The sequence below is a fragment of the Nycticebus coucang genome, chromosome X (genome assembly GCF_027406575.1).
Source record: "Nycticebus coucang isolate mNycCou1 chromosome X, mNycCou1.pri, whole genome shotgun sequence".
NCBI lineage: Eukaryota > Metazoa > Chordata > Mammalia > Primates > Lorisidae > Nycticebus > Nycticebus coucang.
Window position 1 is genome coordinate 155,813,337 of NC_069804.1, and position 16,121 is coordinate 155,829,457.

The following is a 16,121-nucleotide window of genomic DNA, read 5'->3' on the forward strand; positions in this document are numbered from 1 at the left end:
ATAACTGCCATAAATATTCATGCACCAAATAGCAGAATATAAATACATTGAACACAAACTACATAAAATTCAAGGAGAAATCTTCAAAACCTCAGTAGTAGGAGTTGATCTTAACACATTTCTGTCATCAATGACAGACAAGGTAGGCAAAAAGTAAGAATAGCCAGAAAAATTCTGAATAAGAAGCATAAGAGAGTAGAATCAAGAGCCTTATGAACCAGCAAAGACTAAAAGAGTTTGATAGTGGAGCAGAAATAGCTGGAACAATAAAACACAATAGAATCCAGAATTAGACTGCTATACTTATTGAAATTTAATATATGACAAAGGTAGCACTTCACATCAGCAAAGAAAATGTGAGAAATTCAACTGAAGATACGGGGACTTGCAGCTGTCTACCATAAATGTCAAATTCATTTCTCATTTATCACACCAAAATAAATCATCAATAGATCAAAACTTTCAATAATAATAAAAAAATCATAAAATTGCTGGACAAAAACTTAGAGGAATTAATTTATAAACTTGAAGTTCGAAGCAATTCCTAAGCAGGATACAAACCTCAGAATCCAAAAAGAAAAAACAATGATATAAAATTTATGATATATAAATATAATCCTTGCTTATTGCAAATACTGAGAGTGTCAGAAACAAAGAAAAAAGACAGACTGGAAGTGTTTGCAGCACATATGACAGACTAATGACTGGGTTTTGTTTGTTTGTTTACAAAATGCTTGTACAAATTGATAACAAAAGGCTGTACAATCCCAGAGAAAACCAAGCAAAGAATGGTAACAGGCAGTTCTCAGAGAAAGAAATATATGGCTACTAAACACATGAAAAGATGTTCAACCTTATTCATCAATAATGAAATGCAAATAAAAACAGCAATGAAGATATCTTGTTCACCCATAAGACTGTCAATAATTAAAAAACTCACCAAGATGAGGAGTAATAAGCACTCTCATACATTGGTGGTAAAAATGTAAATTGGTGCCACCTCTGGGGAGAATAATTGGGCAATAGAGGTAGTGCATGTATTCAAGATAAACCACTATTGGAAAAGGAGCCACTTAAAGGAAATCTGCTTAAGACAGGAACCAGAATATCATTGTTGATTTTTTTAAATATTTAAATGAAATTTTATATTTAAAATGTTTAAACTACAAAGACATATTCTGTCATATGTTATTAAAAAAGAAGTTTAAATGCAACTGTGAATACATTCTTTGAACAATAAATAAATCAAATGTTGATTGTGGATTACTATTATTTTTTTTTATTAAACCATAGCTGTGTACATTCGTATGATTTGGTATGACTTTTCTGACAAAATGGCATGACGGTATAGTAAGACATCTTTCTCATTTCACAGCAGGCATACAAAGAGTAAGTTATATAAAATATTAAAGAGTTTCATCAGTTTTCCCAACAATCTATCATGATTCCTGATATTCCAATTATTTTCTTTTATCCGAGCCACCTTGTCACTATCTGTGGGAATTTGTTCTTTTCCTCAAAAGTTAACACTCCCAAGTCCTCATCTGTCAATGGCTTTATGGGATTCAAGCAAATTTCTATCATCTTCATTAAGTCTCGTGTCTATTACAATATTTGAAATTTCATTTTACAATTCATATGAGCTTCTGTCCATTGTACAGACCAGGTGGGCCAGGATAGGCTCCAGTGTTAAGTAGGGAGACGTGAGTGGGAAGCAATTTTCTAAGTGGCCAATACACTGAAGAATAATGTTATACTCTAATGATCTTTGCTTTTCCACAAACGCATGACTAACTCTAGCCACTCAGATAATAAATATTTGGATAATTCAGGTGATTTCCTATTTTATATCAAATTTTAAAATGCAGCTATTCTTTGAACACTGACTAGAATGCTATTTTACCTTTTTTTGTTATTTTTCTACTCATCTTTTGGTAGTCAGTTCAAGCATAAATTCCTTGGGGGAGCCCTTCCGGGCCTCCTTGACTAGGCCAAATGCCTTATTAAAAGTTCCCACGGCATCTTTGGAGCATGTTTGCAATTCTACATTTTTGTAATTTAACTGGTAGCCACCTTCTCCACTATTTAATCCACCAAAATAAGGATTATGTCTGGCACAGAGTAGTCCTTCAACAAATATCTATTTAATACATGAACGACAGCCAAGAACTGGGAATTACCTAAATGTCCCTCAGTAAGGGAATGATTAATTTAATTAGGCTACATTCATAAAATACTGTATTAGGTAGTCATTAAAATGAATGAGTTATATTCTGATAAAGAATGATTTTCATGATATATTAAAGTTAAAAAAGCAGGTACAAAATAGTCTGTAAGATTCTATGTCTGTGAATTCACAAAGACTGCATATATATGTTCTTAGATGCACACAATATTTTCTAGAAGAAATTATTAACAAAGATTACCTGTGGGGAGATTGTGACAAGGGATTATAGGGAGAGGGATTTTTAGTTTCTTTTTATACATTCCTATACTGTTTGAATTGTTTTACTGAATTCATATTCCATCTTTAATTTAATAATAAGACATAATTTTGGACAGAAGGTCCAAGTGATGACCAGAAGAGTGAGACTAGAAGTTCAAAGCCCATGTAAACAGTCAGTGACTGGAAACCATGCTAAAGTTAAAACAACCTACTACATTCTTTGTCTTGGTTGGTGGCCCCCATTTCCCCAGTAACAAAGCCAGAAATCGAAGTCATCATTCATTCCTTCCTCTCTCTTAGCACTCAGATCTAGTCAGTTATTAAGTCCTATTGATCCTACCACCTAAACAGCTTTCTATTCCATTCTTTCCTCACCATTACCATTGTCATCACTCTAAATCAGCCCTCATTACATCTCCCTTGAACTGCTGCAGTACCCTTTTCTTCCCACTTCCAGTTTTCACTCCCACAACCCACCCTCTATTCTCCTTCTAAAAACATTCTCCAAACTAATTAAAACAAAACAAGACTAACAAATCAACCTAGCCTCATTTTCTACTCTTCCCCCATGGTCTTTCATAGTTCACCTACCCTAGTATTCTTTCATGTACCCTGAAATGGATTATTAGTTTCTCCCTCCCTTGGTCTTCAATATTCTGTACTTTCTCATTTGCTTAGTTACCATCTGCTAATATTTTATTACTTCTTCACCCTTGTAGAGTAGACTAGTTCCTTTTGCATTCTCTCCTTCTCCTTCAGAGAACTCATCACATGTCTATTTATTTTTCTCATATCTGTTTTCCCTACTTGACCTTAAACTCCATCAAAAAGGAAGACTATACATACCATATAGCACCTGATGGAGAGCTTGGCACATAGTAGTAGCTCAATAAATTCTTATTAACTGGCTGACAGCCTGAGTGAATAAGTGAATGCAAATTGGTTTATATAACTCTCTTATTTAAATCCTATCACTGGCTCTTTACCATGTACAAAATAAAGTGTATGCGGTATTTCATAATTGGGCTTCTACCTGCCTCTACAGGCTCATTTTCCCAACCCAAGCCTTTGTATTTCATGCTCTAGCAATTCTGAATTATGAAAAGTTCCTGAAACAAACTTTACTGCTTCTCCTTGCCTTTGTATATGCAGTTCCCACCACACAAATTACCTCTTCCTCCTTCCCTTTATGTCTATCTGGTGAATATTACCTTGTTCATAAAGAGCAGCCAGAAGTTACCTCTTCAGAGAAGTCTGTCATGACTGCCTAAATAAATTCCACCAATGCTTCCTCTGTGTTCACTTTGTAGCTTATATACTTTCTCTTTCCATTGTACTTATCATACTGTGAATAGTTTCTGGTGAGTCCTTTGTCTAACATATCATTTTTCCCAAATGCCTAACACATAACTCAAATACAGGATACACTAAATATCTGAAGTAAATTGAACATGGATTGTGTGTATGACTATAAACTATTAATAGTATATCTATATTTCTTATGTACTTAAGTATAATTTTTTCAGGGTAATAGAAAATATTGTCAAGATTTTATATGTAGTCATTCCATCAACTGCCCCAAAAGAATAGCAAATGCATTTTTACACCTAATAAACCTTCATACTGCTGGTAGAAAGACTGCATAAAACTTTGCCTCCCTGGTACACAGCCAAATCTAAGGCAAATAGACCTTTTTTCTTTCTCAGATCTAAGATTACAAATCTATGTGGCAAGAAATACAAAGCAGATAAGAGGTCTTTGCAAACCATGCAACTTGACAACAGTGAACAAATCAGCCATTTGGTACTCATGCAAGCATTCCAAGCCATATTCTCAGGTCACATAAAGGGAATTGTGCCTAGCATATCTAATAACTAAAAAAAAAAGAAGAAGAAAAGCATCCTTTTCTTGGTTATCCTCTGTACAATGACTTTTTAATTCACAAATACTCATTTTTCTTTATTTCAGAATATTATTGGGGTACACACATTTTGGTTATATAATTGTCTTTTGTACTTTTTTAAAAATTCAACAAGCATTTATTAAATGCCCATTATGTGCTCAGCATATGAGAATATGTCCTTATGAATAAGGACAAACAGACATATGAAACAGAATGGTAGGTTTGAGAATCTATAAGCAGCATAAAATAAGAGACGTAACATGTTTAAAAAGAGGCCAAATAGATAGGCAGGGGCAAGAACATGAAATACCTCTAATGCGATGTTGGGAAGACTGGATCTATGTAAGATGTGGTATAATTCGATTTAAGTCCTATATCACTCTGACAGCTATGTAGAGAATGGTTTGGAAGACGGAGAACACTCCCCACCAACCCAGCACGAGGCTCATATTCAGGCACACTAAAATAAAAGCTTACTGAATTAATGTAATTCGTGATATCCTGTTTCTGACAATTCCCCCAGAAATAATCATTTATTTCATTACTGCCACCCTCTTCTCTACCTCCCAAGTAGTATGTGGGTTTAGATCCCAGGCTGTTCTGGATATCTCCGTGGGATACAACAAAATTAGAATTCAGTGACTTAAGGTTTATCCCCAGATTGGGGCAATGTGTACTCAAATTGAGACTAGTTAGCCTGGGGATTAAAGAAAAAAAAAAAAAAAAAAGCTTTTCAGGTCACCAGGTAGGATTATGTAAAGAAAAACCACATGATTCCTAAGCTTCTCCCTTCTCCTAGCATTTTATAGGTACATCCTCACCCGTCTTTCTATCTCTTTTTCCCACACTGCCACTCACTTTATCTATGCCATTCGGCCTGCAAACAGCCCTACCCTTCTTCAGGATTGGTAATCTCTGCCTTGTCAGTAGATGTTAAGAACAGGGAGGAGTCAATACAACTGAAGTTGTTATAGACTGAGGTAACATGTTATAGACTGTGATCACACCTGTAGAACAGGTTTTAAGCACATACCAATTTTCTGTCATTCTCTCAATCCTGTCAGCTAACACACTCAGTGACAGTTACAATCTGGGAAGTTGCTTTAGCAAAGCAAACCTGGCCCTCCATATCTCCCTGACCACAAAGATTTTGAGATCTCTTCTCTCTTCTCTTTTGTCTCTCTCTCTCTCTCTGACCCTACCCCCTCTATCACTCCTTTCATGTTTTTCTCAACAGAACATTTTATTTGTGAAAACAATCAACTCAGTCTGCTATTCTTTTTTTTTTTTTTTTTTTTTTGGCAGATGAAGTTTTATTTGTGTTCTTGGGCAAATGAAATAACAGTCCTTTCAAAGAATTTCTCCTTTACAATTACAATCTTTGGAGAAGATGCATTTTTTTTTTTTATTGTTGGGGATTCATTGAGGGTACAATAAGCCAGTTACACTGATTGCAATTGTTAGGTAAAGTCCCTCTTGCAATCATGTCTTGCCCCCATAAAGTGTGACACACGCTAAGGCCCCACCCTCCTCCCTCCATCCCTCTTTCTGCTCCCCCCCCATAAACTTAATTGTCATTAATTGTACTCATATCAAGATTGAGTACATAGGATTCATGCTTCTCCATTTTTGTGATGCTTTACTAAGAATAATGTCTTCCACTTCAGAAGATGCATTTTTTTAAAAAATTCAGGCTAATATACTGTATATAGTACATATAATTAGGTTACATTATTTCATTTATTAGATAAAGTCCAAGCTGCAGTTAAGCATTTCACCTAAGAGGTGTGCATTATACCCTTACGTGTCCATATATTGTATTGGAGGCAAGAACTTACCACTTTCTTGAATTTAAATGTGTTTTTCTCTCATGTAAGTTTACTACTCAGAGACGCACTAAAATGTACTTCTACAGAAACTGGCTTTCACGTGGAACCACACAACATTTTTAGGGTTTAGCACCTGTGATGTATAAAATCCCCATTTCCCAGCCAACAGGGCCCTAAGAACACACATCAGTGTTCAATCCCCTTCCTGATATCCCTTATTACCCTACCTACCTTTCTCTCCCAGTGTACTCTACGAACTGTTGATTGAGGCATCTGAGGATCTTCCTTCCACATACCTCATGTTAACTCTCACAGTCCCATGCCCCATCACTCCTTTCCTTTTTGTCTACTGCTTAAGTTCTCCAAGTTAAAATGGATCTCTCTCAGCAGAGGAGCTTTTTCCTCTCAAACAACAACTGAGAAAAATTTTCTGCTAACTTAGCACCAAAACTGAATACTAAATAATTAGACCTTTATAAAACCCTCCCCCAAATATACATTATGTACCTATGATCATAGAAATAATGATTATATATGTGTATGGGCATGTATACACTCACATGAACACATGATTATTATTTCTATGACTACTTCTCAGTAAATAAATTAAGACCTGATTTGGAGAGAGAATGAAACTAGGATAATGTAGGGATTTGGATTCTCACAGTGGATGTTGATTTAGTCTCAATAGAAACTTTTACACAGAAAGAAAAATATACCTCTTAGTCTACACACTTTTCGAGAGAAGGTATAAGCATCAAATTGGTTAGTGGATCAAATGTTTGGAGCTGAAAACTGACTTAATTTCAAAGCCAAAAGAAGGCAGAAGCTTCTTGGCCTGAGACTCCCTCTTCTTTCTTACTCAGAGTTTCCTTCTCCCTCCCTGTTAAGGCAGTCTATACTCTTGGGAAAAACTCTACTCTATGGAATGAAAGGAACTAATAAAGATCTTCATACTGAAAGCTTAATGACATTGTGTTACTCTTTTCAGGGATGTTTGCATTTCAAAAGACAGCAGAGAATAAACTCTAAGGAATAAATCACTAAGAGTGGAATTTCAGTAATATCATACTTAGGTGAAAAAGTTATACGTGGTGAGGAAAATAAGACAAAGGGGCATTCTGACATCCCACAAATTACACTAAGACATTTACCTATACATAAAACTAATATGACGTTCATAGTCACCTACTCAGAGAACATCATTCATCCCCATTGTATAAGGTCAACTCAATACTCATTAGTCTAACATTCAAATCTCAGTCTTTCCAGGCTCATCTTCCACTTTTCCCTTGTGAAATTTCTTCACCTTGGTGCTGCGCCTGTGGCTCAACCGGCTGAGGTGCCAACCATATGTACCTGAGCTGGCAGGTTTGAATCCAGCCCTGGTCCACCAAACAACAATGAGGGCTACAACCAAAAAATAGCCAGGTGTTGTGGCAGGCACCTGTAGTCCCAGCTACTTGGGAGGCGGAGGCAGGAGAATCACTTGAGCCCAGGAGTTGGATGGAAGTTGCTGTAAGCTGTGTTGCCACAGCACTCTACCCAGGGTGACAGCTTGAGGCTCTGTCTCAAAAAAAGAAAGAAAGAAAGAAAAGAAAAGAAAAATTTCTTCACCTCATCCATTACCTCCTAAACATACTTTCACTTCAAAATTTCTGTTCATATGGCTTATTCTCCTTGAATTCCCTGTACCTCTAAATTCTTCTAACTTCAACCCTACGCATTCTTCAAGGCCCAGGTCAAGTCCTATTTCTTTTTTTTTTTTTTGCAGTTTTTGGCTGGGGCTGGGTTTGAACCCACCACCTCCAGCATATGGGGCCAGCGCCCTACTCCTTTGAGCCACAGGCACTGCCCCAATTCCTATTTCTTCTATAAAATCTTCCCTAATCATCTTGAATAGCAATAATCTTTCACCAGGGTCTATAGAGAAACAGAGAATGGTTCATTCTAATGAGTGCAGAGTTTCTTTTTAAGAGGGTGAAGATGTTCTAAGATTTTATTTGTTTAAATTATGTATAATATAAATATATTTGTTTATATTGTAAAATTATATAGATAGTTGCATAACCCTGTGAATATACTAGAAAACATTGATTTGTATTCATCAAATGGAGGAATTATTACATCTCAATAAAGCTGTTTTAAAAACACACAATATACCATTTTTAAAATTAAAAAAAATAAAGCACTATTGAAAACAATTCAAAAAGTGATTGTCTCCACAGCAAATGTAACAGATTATGCAGGACAGTAACTTTTCTGCCAGGCTACCTATCACCTAATCCCTTATTCTTTTCAACATTGCAGACACATGGAGTTAGATTTCCGATGTAGAAAGTTCAACTCTGTTGACCAATTTACTAATTATTAATAGGAGACTTGTGATAACCTCTAAACCACCATTCTCGATACCAAATAATATATTGTTAGCTTTTTGGAGCTTAGTGGTTCCATGGAAGGAAATAAGTAGACCTATGTAATCCATATTTATTTTGAGCCCATCTTCATCCTTTGGCCTATAACATCACTGTAATAGTTATCATAGAAGAGATTATGAATTCTGAAAAAGGTATGATCACCATGGTATAAGTTGAAATATTTCTTCCTATACAGACTGACAGTAGGTGGGTAGGGAGTTTTTCTTCAAATATTTCATGGAGAAAGTCATAAAGTTCTGGTATGAGGGATAGTTTAGCATGAACTTTCATATCACAGAGACCTGAATTCTCAGGTCTGCCACTTATTACCTGGGTAATGATGGAAAAATGAATTAACATCTCTGAGCCTCGGTTCCTTCATCTATAAAATTGTGATACTAATAGAATGGAATCATTGCAAGGATTAAATGAAATAATATACACAAAGTTTCTAGATTTCTATACAGTAAACACTCAATATCCATTATTATTACTTTGTGCATGTATAATCTATTTTCATGGCTACTTAATTCCTTGCAACACTAATTCAAAGTATTACTATGTTTTTTTTTTTTTTATAACCCAATGCAGTTGTTAATTCAGCAGATGTTAGTGCCTGTGGTGGATAATAAGGTATTTAACATAGCCTCATCCCTTGAGGAACATATACCAGAGTTGAAAGAAAAAAAAAAAACCTACCAAAAACAATGTTAAATAATCACAAAAGAAGAGAATACAGGAGAGGTCAAAAGGTAACCGAGTGGCAAATAAATGGCTCAGATGAAAAGTCAAGAGAAATTGGGTAAGTAAGGCAGGTAAGGAGACAGAGTTGTTTTAAAGTGGGGTTGTAGAAGCTTCTGCAAAACAAAAAAATTACCTACAAAAGAGAGCCTGATGAATATGGGAGTATTTCTATTCACATTAAATAATCCGAAACCTAATTGAAACCAGACTACTAGAATCAGTCTCCTGAACAGCTATTTCAGAAGCAAAACTAGGTCTGAGTAAAGGTTTAGGGATCATCTGATCTGTTTCACCACTTGTGACTTCAAGAAAGAACTGATTTTTCTTAGGGTCCACAAGAACATCTGTTGTGCTTATGTGGCAATGCTATAGGCAACTAGAATTAATAAAGATCAATCAACTAGTGGTCGTCTTCTATATGCCATCCCAACAAGTTTTACTGAATTGCCACGAATGTCTGCTCAATGAGCTGTTATAATTAGCTACTTGTATTATTAAAATGGCATCATTGGATCTTTGCTCTTTACTCCCTGAAAATTCAAATTGATATGAACCATGTCATTTTCTGGATCATTCGGCAGCACCAGTTTAAAGTGACCAATGTACCTTAGGTTACCAATGTCTGGCTTCTCAGCCTGAAGGTATTGCTCAGTACTGATGAAATTCTGATTATATTTGTTCCAGCCTTGGTTTCTCTTCCAAAAACAAGGCTCACATGAAAATAAATGCAAGTATTAAAAACAGAACAAGTCTAAATCACACATATTTAATTTGTGTATGTAGTGTGAGCTAGTTGCACAAATGGCACATCGTGGGGCCACGGTGGGGTCTAAAGCTCCCACCATGGGAAAATAGAAAGTATTTATTAAATATATATATTATATCTGTATTGTATCTGAGCAAGGAAGCATAAGAAGACCTTATGGTTTGACTTAGTATATAAAATTATCCCCCTCTTTACCCTTGAGACATCCTTGCATTCATTCAGTTAATAAATATTTAATGAATTCTCACTAAATTCAAGCACCATGCAAGGTACCATCGATAAATCACTCAGAATGGAGAGTAGAAGGAGCCAAAGTGGAGACTACTGTTTGAAAATGACAAGTTCAGGAAGGACACCTTGCAGAGGCAAGAATAACCTCTAGGTTACTTGGAGCTGAGATTATTATGGCAAGTTGTCAGTAATTATCCTTCTTTAACCCCATGTTCTATTCAACTAAGTCAAGTAAATAGAATCCAAATTTCTGCTAGACCACAGTGATGGTGAAGACACAGGACCTGGCCTAGTATCTGGCACAGAGTTGGTACAAAAAAAAAAAAAAAACTGTGTTGCACTGACTAAAAGAATTTTGATCATAATGATATGTTTTTCTATAGGTAAATGAATCTGAACTTTGGTGGAAAACAGGAGAACTTGCCCTCATAGGAGAGGCAGGGATATGACTTTCAATGGAAAATCACAATGTATAAACAGTAAACTATAGACATTTTCCAAAGAGCAATAATAGGAAGTTACACAAGATATACATAGAAGCCTGATTTTAAAAAATATACATATATGATCAGTCAATTTGGGGTAGAGATATAAATCATGTTTCAAACCCAAATGTCTTAGTGAATTATTTTTAATGTAAACTGCTTGAAAAGAGAAAAGTAAAACTGCCATGAATCAAACCTTAAATGTTACTTCTATAGGGAATTTAAACAATTTACTGGTAATATACCTAGCCATATAGCTAAAATATATAGCCAGCAACAGACATTCTTGTAAGGGAAGCAAATTTATGAGCCAACTTACTCTGTGATCATATCAATGTATACAGTTATGATTTAATAAAAAATAAATAAATAAAATAAATAAAAAAATAAAGGTGAATGAACTTCAGACCTAACCATGGTATCTCCCTAACTAACAAACACCCTCCCCCTACCCCGGTGTTAATTGTGCTTACATGCTTGCACAATTAACACCGGGGTAGGGGGAGGGTGTTTGTTAGTTAGGGAGAAGCCTGGATCTTGCCAGGTTTCCAGCCAACAATGTACTCTGATGTCAATGTCCTATGGATATCACCTGACCACCACATTTAGAAAAGAAATGTGGCTCATTCTTCAACTGCCTTTAATCAATACCTCTAGAATTTATATTCTGTAAACATCCACAGTTTGCTTCTAAACAAATAATTTCATCATAAGCTAGTTTATTGTAGTAAAAACTACAATAAGTTTTCACAATATATTATGGGAACTCTGGCTATTCAGTTCTAAATAATGGCTCCTTTTGCTGAACAAGTAAATTGAAATTGATTTGTTTCAGCCACCTGTGCTAGAACACACAATGCCTGCTTACAACAAGCCGATTGACTTCTGCAAACAGAACTCTAGCCTGCTTCCTCAAGGACTCAGGGCAGGATTTTAAAATTATCCCACTTTCTCTCCCCTAACCCTGAGAACAAAGCAAGCATTTAAATAGAGACTCTGTATAATATGTTCATGAAAGGGAATGTGAAGGAGCTTCCTTTGAGATCAACTGAGCAGAGCCCAAGGTGAGGAGTAAGCCCTCAGACAAAAGGAAGAAGACACAAGAAAGAGACTGGTTGAAAATCAAATCAACTGCTCCTTTCCTGTCACAAGGTAGGTGAGAAGGGAGAGTGTCCCACTCATACTCTCACTCCTAACCTCCCCCCTAACCCCAACGTCCCCTTTGTGACAATGCCATCATGGAGAAAATTGAGGATACAGACAACAAATGGTGAGATAACTCTCATCTCTGAAGAGAAGGCTGTAACCAGCTGAGGAGATCTGGTTAATGGCTTGCAAAGATGTTGCATACAAAGCCCACAAAGATTCCAGTACTCTCTGTCACTCAAGAGAGAGGGAATCTGATTCCAAGTGGAACAGGAATCTGATTCTTACACTGTTTGCATAGGAGTCAGGAATTGATTGATGAGCAACATAGAGTTTTCTTTGCAGGAGAATGTACCTGGGACTAAAGGCTGGCAATAGTGACCCTCCATTATGAGCTCCAGCGATACCTTTAACTTAGCATACACCAAAATGACTGTTCTTATTTAGCCCAGGACAGACATCCCTGTGGATTTTAGTGTCCAAAGTATATTTCTTTATATATCTATCTATCTATCTATATATATATAGTTTCTTCTACAACAGTACAAGGGATGCAGGGCAAGTATTATTATTCCCATGTTATTACATATTTTAAAAATGAGGACTTGAAAGAGGTTGAAATTTATCTAAATTTCAACACTATAAATGGCAGTCTAGAAATTTAAATTCAAGCCTTGTAACTTTAAACATAATACTTTCTTCCCAATGTTTATATTTTATTCCTCAATCAGTCATTTATTAGTGCATTTAACTAACAGATCAAGTGCTGACTCTGTGCCAGGCAATAGGAGTTCTTAATTTGTTTCACAGTTTAGAAATTCACTTCAGTACCAACTCTTGAATCTACAAAAGGATCCAGGGGAGGGGTAGTCCTCCACATGTTAATCTTGAGGCATGTGAATTTTTCCTATTAAGTCCTAGCAGGTTACTTTTTAATCCCAGCAGAAACATATATTCAAAGTATGAATCAGTGCTCTTTTTTCCAAAAGCCTACTGCCTGGCAAGATGCTTCTCAAATAGCACAGGCCACTTATTTCTATTTTCTGCTAAATAGAAAACTGACATTCACCAGACCTTCCTATTTAAGACTTTCTGAAGCCTCTCCTTGAGTAGGGGACTGACTGAGGTGGGCTGATCCGGGAACACTTGTTGAAATAGCACAGTCTCTCATCTTTCTGCACCCAGCAATAGCTCTTACCATCTAGTGCCACTCACGCACATACTGAGGAAACTTCTCCCATTGCTACCTCATCCAGAACTTTTCTGCTTCTCCTCACCGTAACTTCCCTGTCTTGTATCCCCATTCCCTTGAAATTCTCTCTATACTAAGGAGGTAGCATAGGCAAAAGTAATCTCTTCTGGTTTAACATACCTGCCTTTTTACAGGGCCCTGTGCCTTAAAATGATTTGCACAGTGGGCATTTCAGGCCCTATGGCATACTAGTAATTAGAGAAACTTACAGAGGAAGGGACTTTTTGGTGCTGCATTCAATTCACAGCCCAGGAATAGGGGCATATGTCACTTACTTTTATGAACAATGAAACAAACACAGGATGATTATCATGCTGTGAGGATACAATGTAGGTATTCAAAAGGGCAGAGGAACATCTGGCCAGTCAGGCTCTGGTTCACAAATGCTGAAAGGAGAAAAGCCCACAATTTTCTTCCTTTTAACCCTTCATTCCCACAGCATATTAGGCATTGTCCTCAAATAGCTTGTTTATAGCTGAACCCTTGTCAATGTGGTCTCCAATTACGTGTACCTTGTAGACAAAATCCAGCCTAAATTGCTCACTTCACTTTTAGCTTCTCCAAGGTCTACCTATGACCTTGTGTCTCAGCAGTAGTTACTGTCTCACAAGGCTTATTGGCATTCATTTGTCCCATCCTTTCAGAATTTTATATACCACTTAGAACATCACCTTTCAGCCTCTCTGGCAATATTAAAGAGGGTTGATTCTCCCACAAGGTCACACGCAGCAGCTATCTCACTTCACAGTCTGATTTTCAGGAGTTTAACGGGAGCTTCAGAAATGCTCTATTGAGATAAACATTGGCCCCACAGCCTCTTAGCCTTTCCATATGAAGTAATTTGAAGTAGGGGAACCTTCAATCAGTCACAGAGTTTTGCTATTTCCCAGTCTGATGGCTTTCTTTCCAAACTTTCCATTGCCAGCCTGCTGAAAAGCTACATCCCCTGTGCTGGTTTCAATTGCAATTGACATTTACCTTCCTCCAAGGTTATCTTCCCCTTGATCTATCCTATATCCTGCTGCAAGATTAGTTCCTTTGAAGGTTCAGTTTTCACATGTTATTCCTCTGCTGAAAACATTTCACTGACTTTGTTAATTAACAAACTCCTCAGGCCAGTATTCATAGCTCCCCATGCAATAGCCCCACCCTACCTCCTGACTATCTTCACCTACTTACACCGTGACTTCCGACCCCATCTTCACCTACTTTGAGCCTTTTGTCCTGCAAAGATCAGCTTTTCCTTTTGGGGGGTATATATCATGCTTACTCCATTCTCAGTGCTTATTTCAGATTGCCTCTCCTACCCCCTGTACCACAAGATGTCCCCTACCTCTCTTCTTTGTCTAGACAAACCTCATCTTATCATTCTATTCCCTGTTCAAGACCCACCTCTTCCTTAAAATCCTTCTCTCTTTGCTCAAAATGGAATTCTGAATACCATTCTCCCCTTTGCACCTCTCATTTCATGATCGGTGATTCTATATAGTTAAAAATTAATCATTTAGATAAGTTTTAAGGAAGTAAATCTGAATTAAAGACTTAGAAGAAATGTACATAAAGTACTAATGTTTAGAACACAAAACAATAGCCTAATGGTGCCAGCAAATGTCTCATTCTGATAGAATTTGAGTATTCTCCTATGCATCCAAACCTTTTTCCCTATTTTGCACTTGTTTGTAATGTTCCACTGCTAAAGCAACCCTCTTGTCAGAAGTTTCAACTCAACTCACATCAGAACATCTAATAGTCCAATTCAAAAAATGTGAAATAATGAGCAGAAGTGGCATCAGAATTACCTGAGGTACTTGTTAAATGCACAGATTCCCTCATTCCACCTTGATGGAATGAATCAGAATCTCTACATTTAGGACCCATGGAATCTCCAACTAGTTTGGAGAATCACTGTTCTAGTGTACTTCTAAGCCACAGTCCTCTAAGACTGCCTGATTCTTCACCAGTGCCTTGTTAACCTAGCTCTTATCACAACTTCATTCTAGCATATGTCCTCTGGTAGATACCAAGGGCATTTCCTTTCTTCTTTACAAAGCTGCACTAGTCATCTCTGATGACATTAAAGTTGAATGCCTTTAAAAGGGTTTTCCTCTGAGACCTTTTACCTTCTCTAACATATCCAGCAGCCAGTGAAAAATTAGTCCTCTCTCAAGCGAGAGGCCTGGCAGCAGGCTCAAACCTCCAGGTTAAACAACATCCTACATGATCAGACTGGAAGTTCCTGCACACAGAGGTCCTGACTACCAATGGGGCCAAGAGATTTCTTATGGTGGATAACACTTCAAAGGTAGCCCATGGTTTCAAGGGTGGAGAGAAGAACCATCATAGCTATCACTCCACATGGGATATTCCAAAATGGCTCCTTTTGAAAACTCTCCACATAGAAGTGGTAGATTCTATAGAAGGTATCAAATACAAAATTGTAAAGTAGGTGAGTTGTGTCTCCCAGGCCCTCAGGCTCCATGTGCTGTTCCTGCACAGTTGTTATGCTAAGGCCTGATGCCCTTGGGCTTCCTACAGGGCAACAGCTCCATATGTTGCCGTAGCCTGGACTGACTTCTGATCTCCTCTTCCTTCCTCTGCCTTTCAACTCTGGGCTGCCTTCCCTCAGAGCTATGCTCTCTCTCAGTAGAATGTGGTAGGTGCTATTATCATATAAATAAATGTCCTGAGCTGAAACGAAAGTTCAAGAGGGGGTAAACCAGAAGTAACTATTCACTGTGTCCCCTGGCACCTAGCTAATTCTAACCCCAGACTGAATCTCTAACACTGACCACAGACTGAACTTTACTCCTAGCCATCATTTGATAGCTATTTGTTGTTGGACACCAAGACAACAACAACAATTAAAAAAAAAAAGAAAGAAAGAAAAAGTGATGATTGA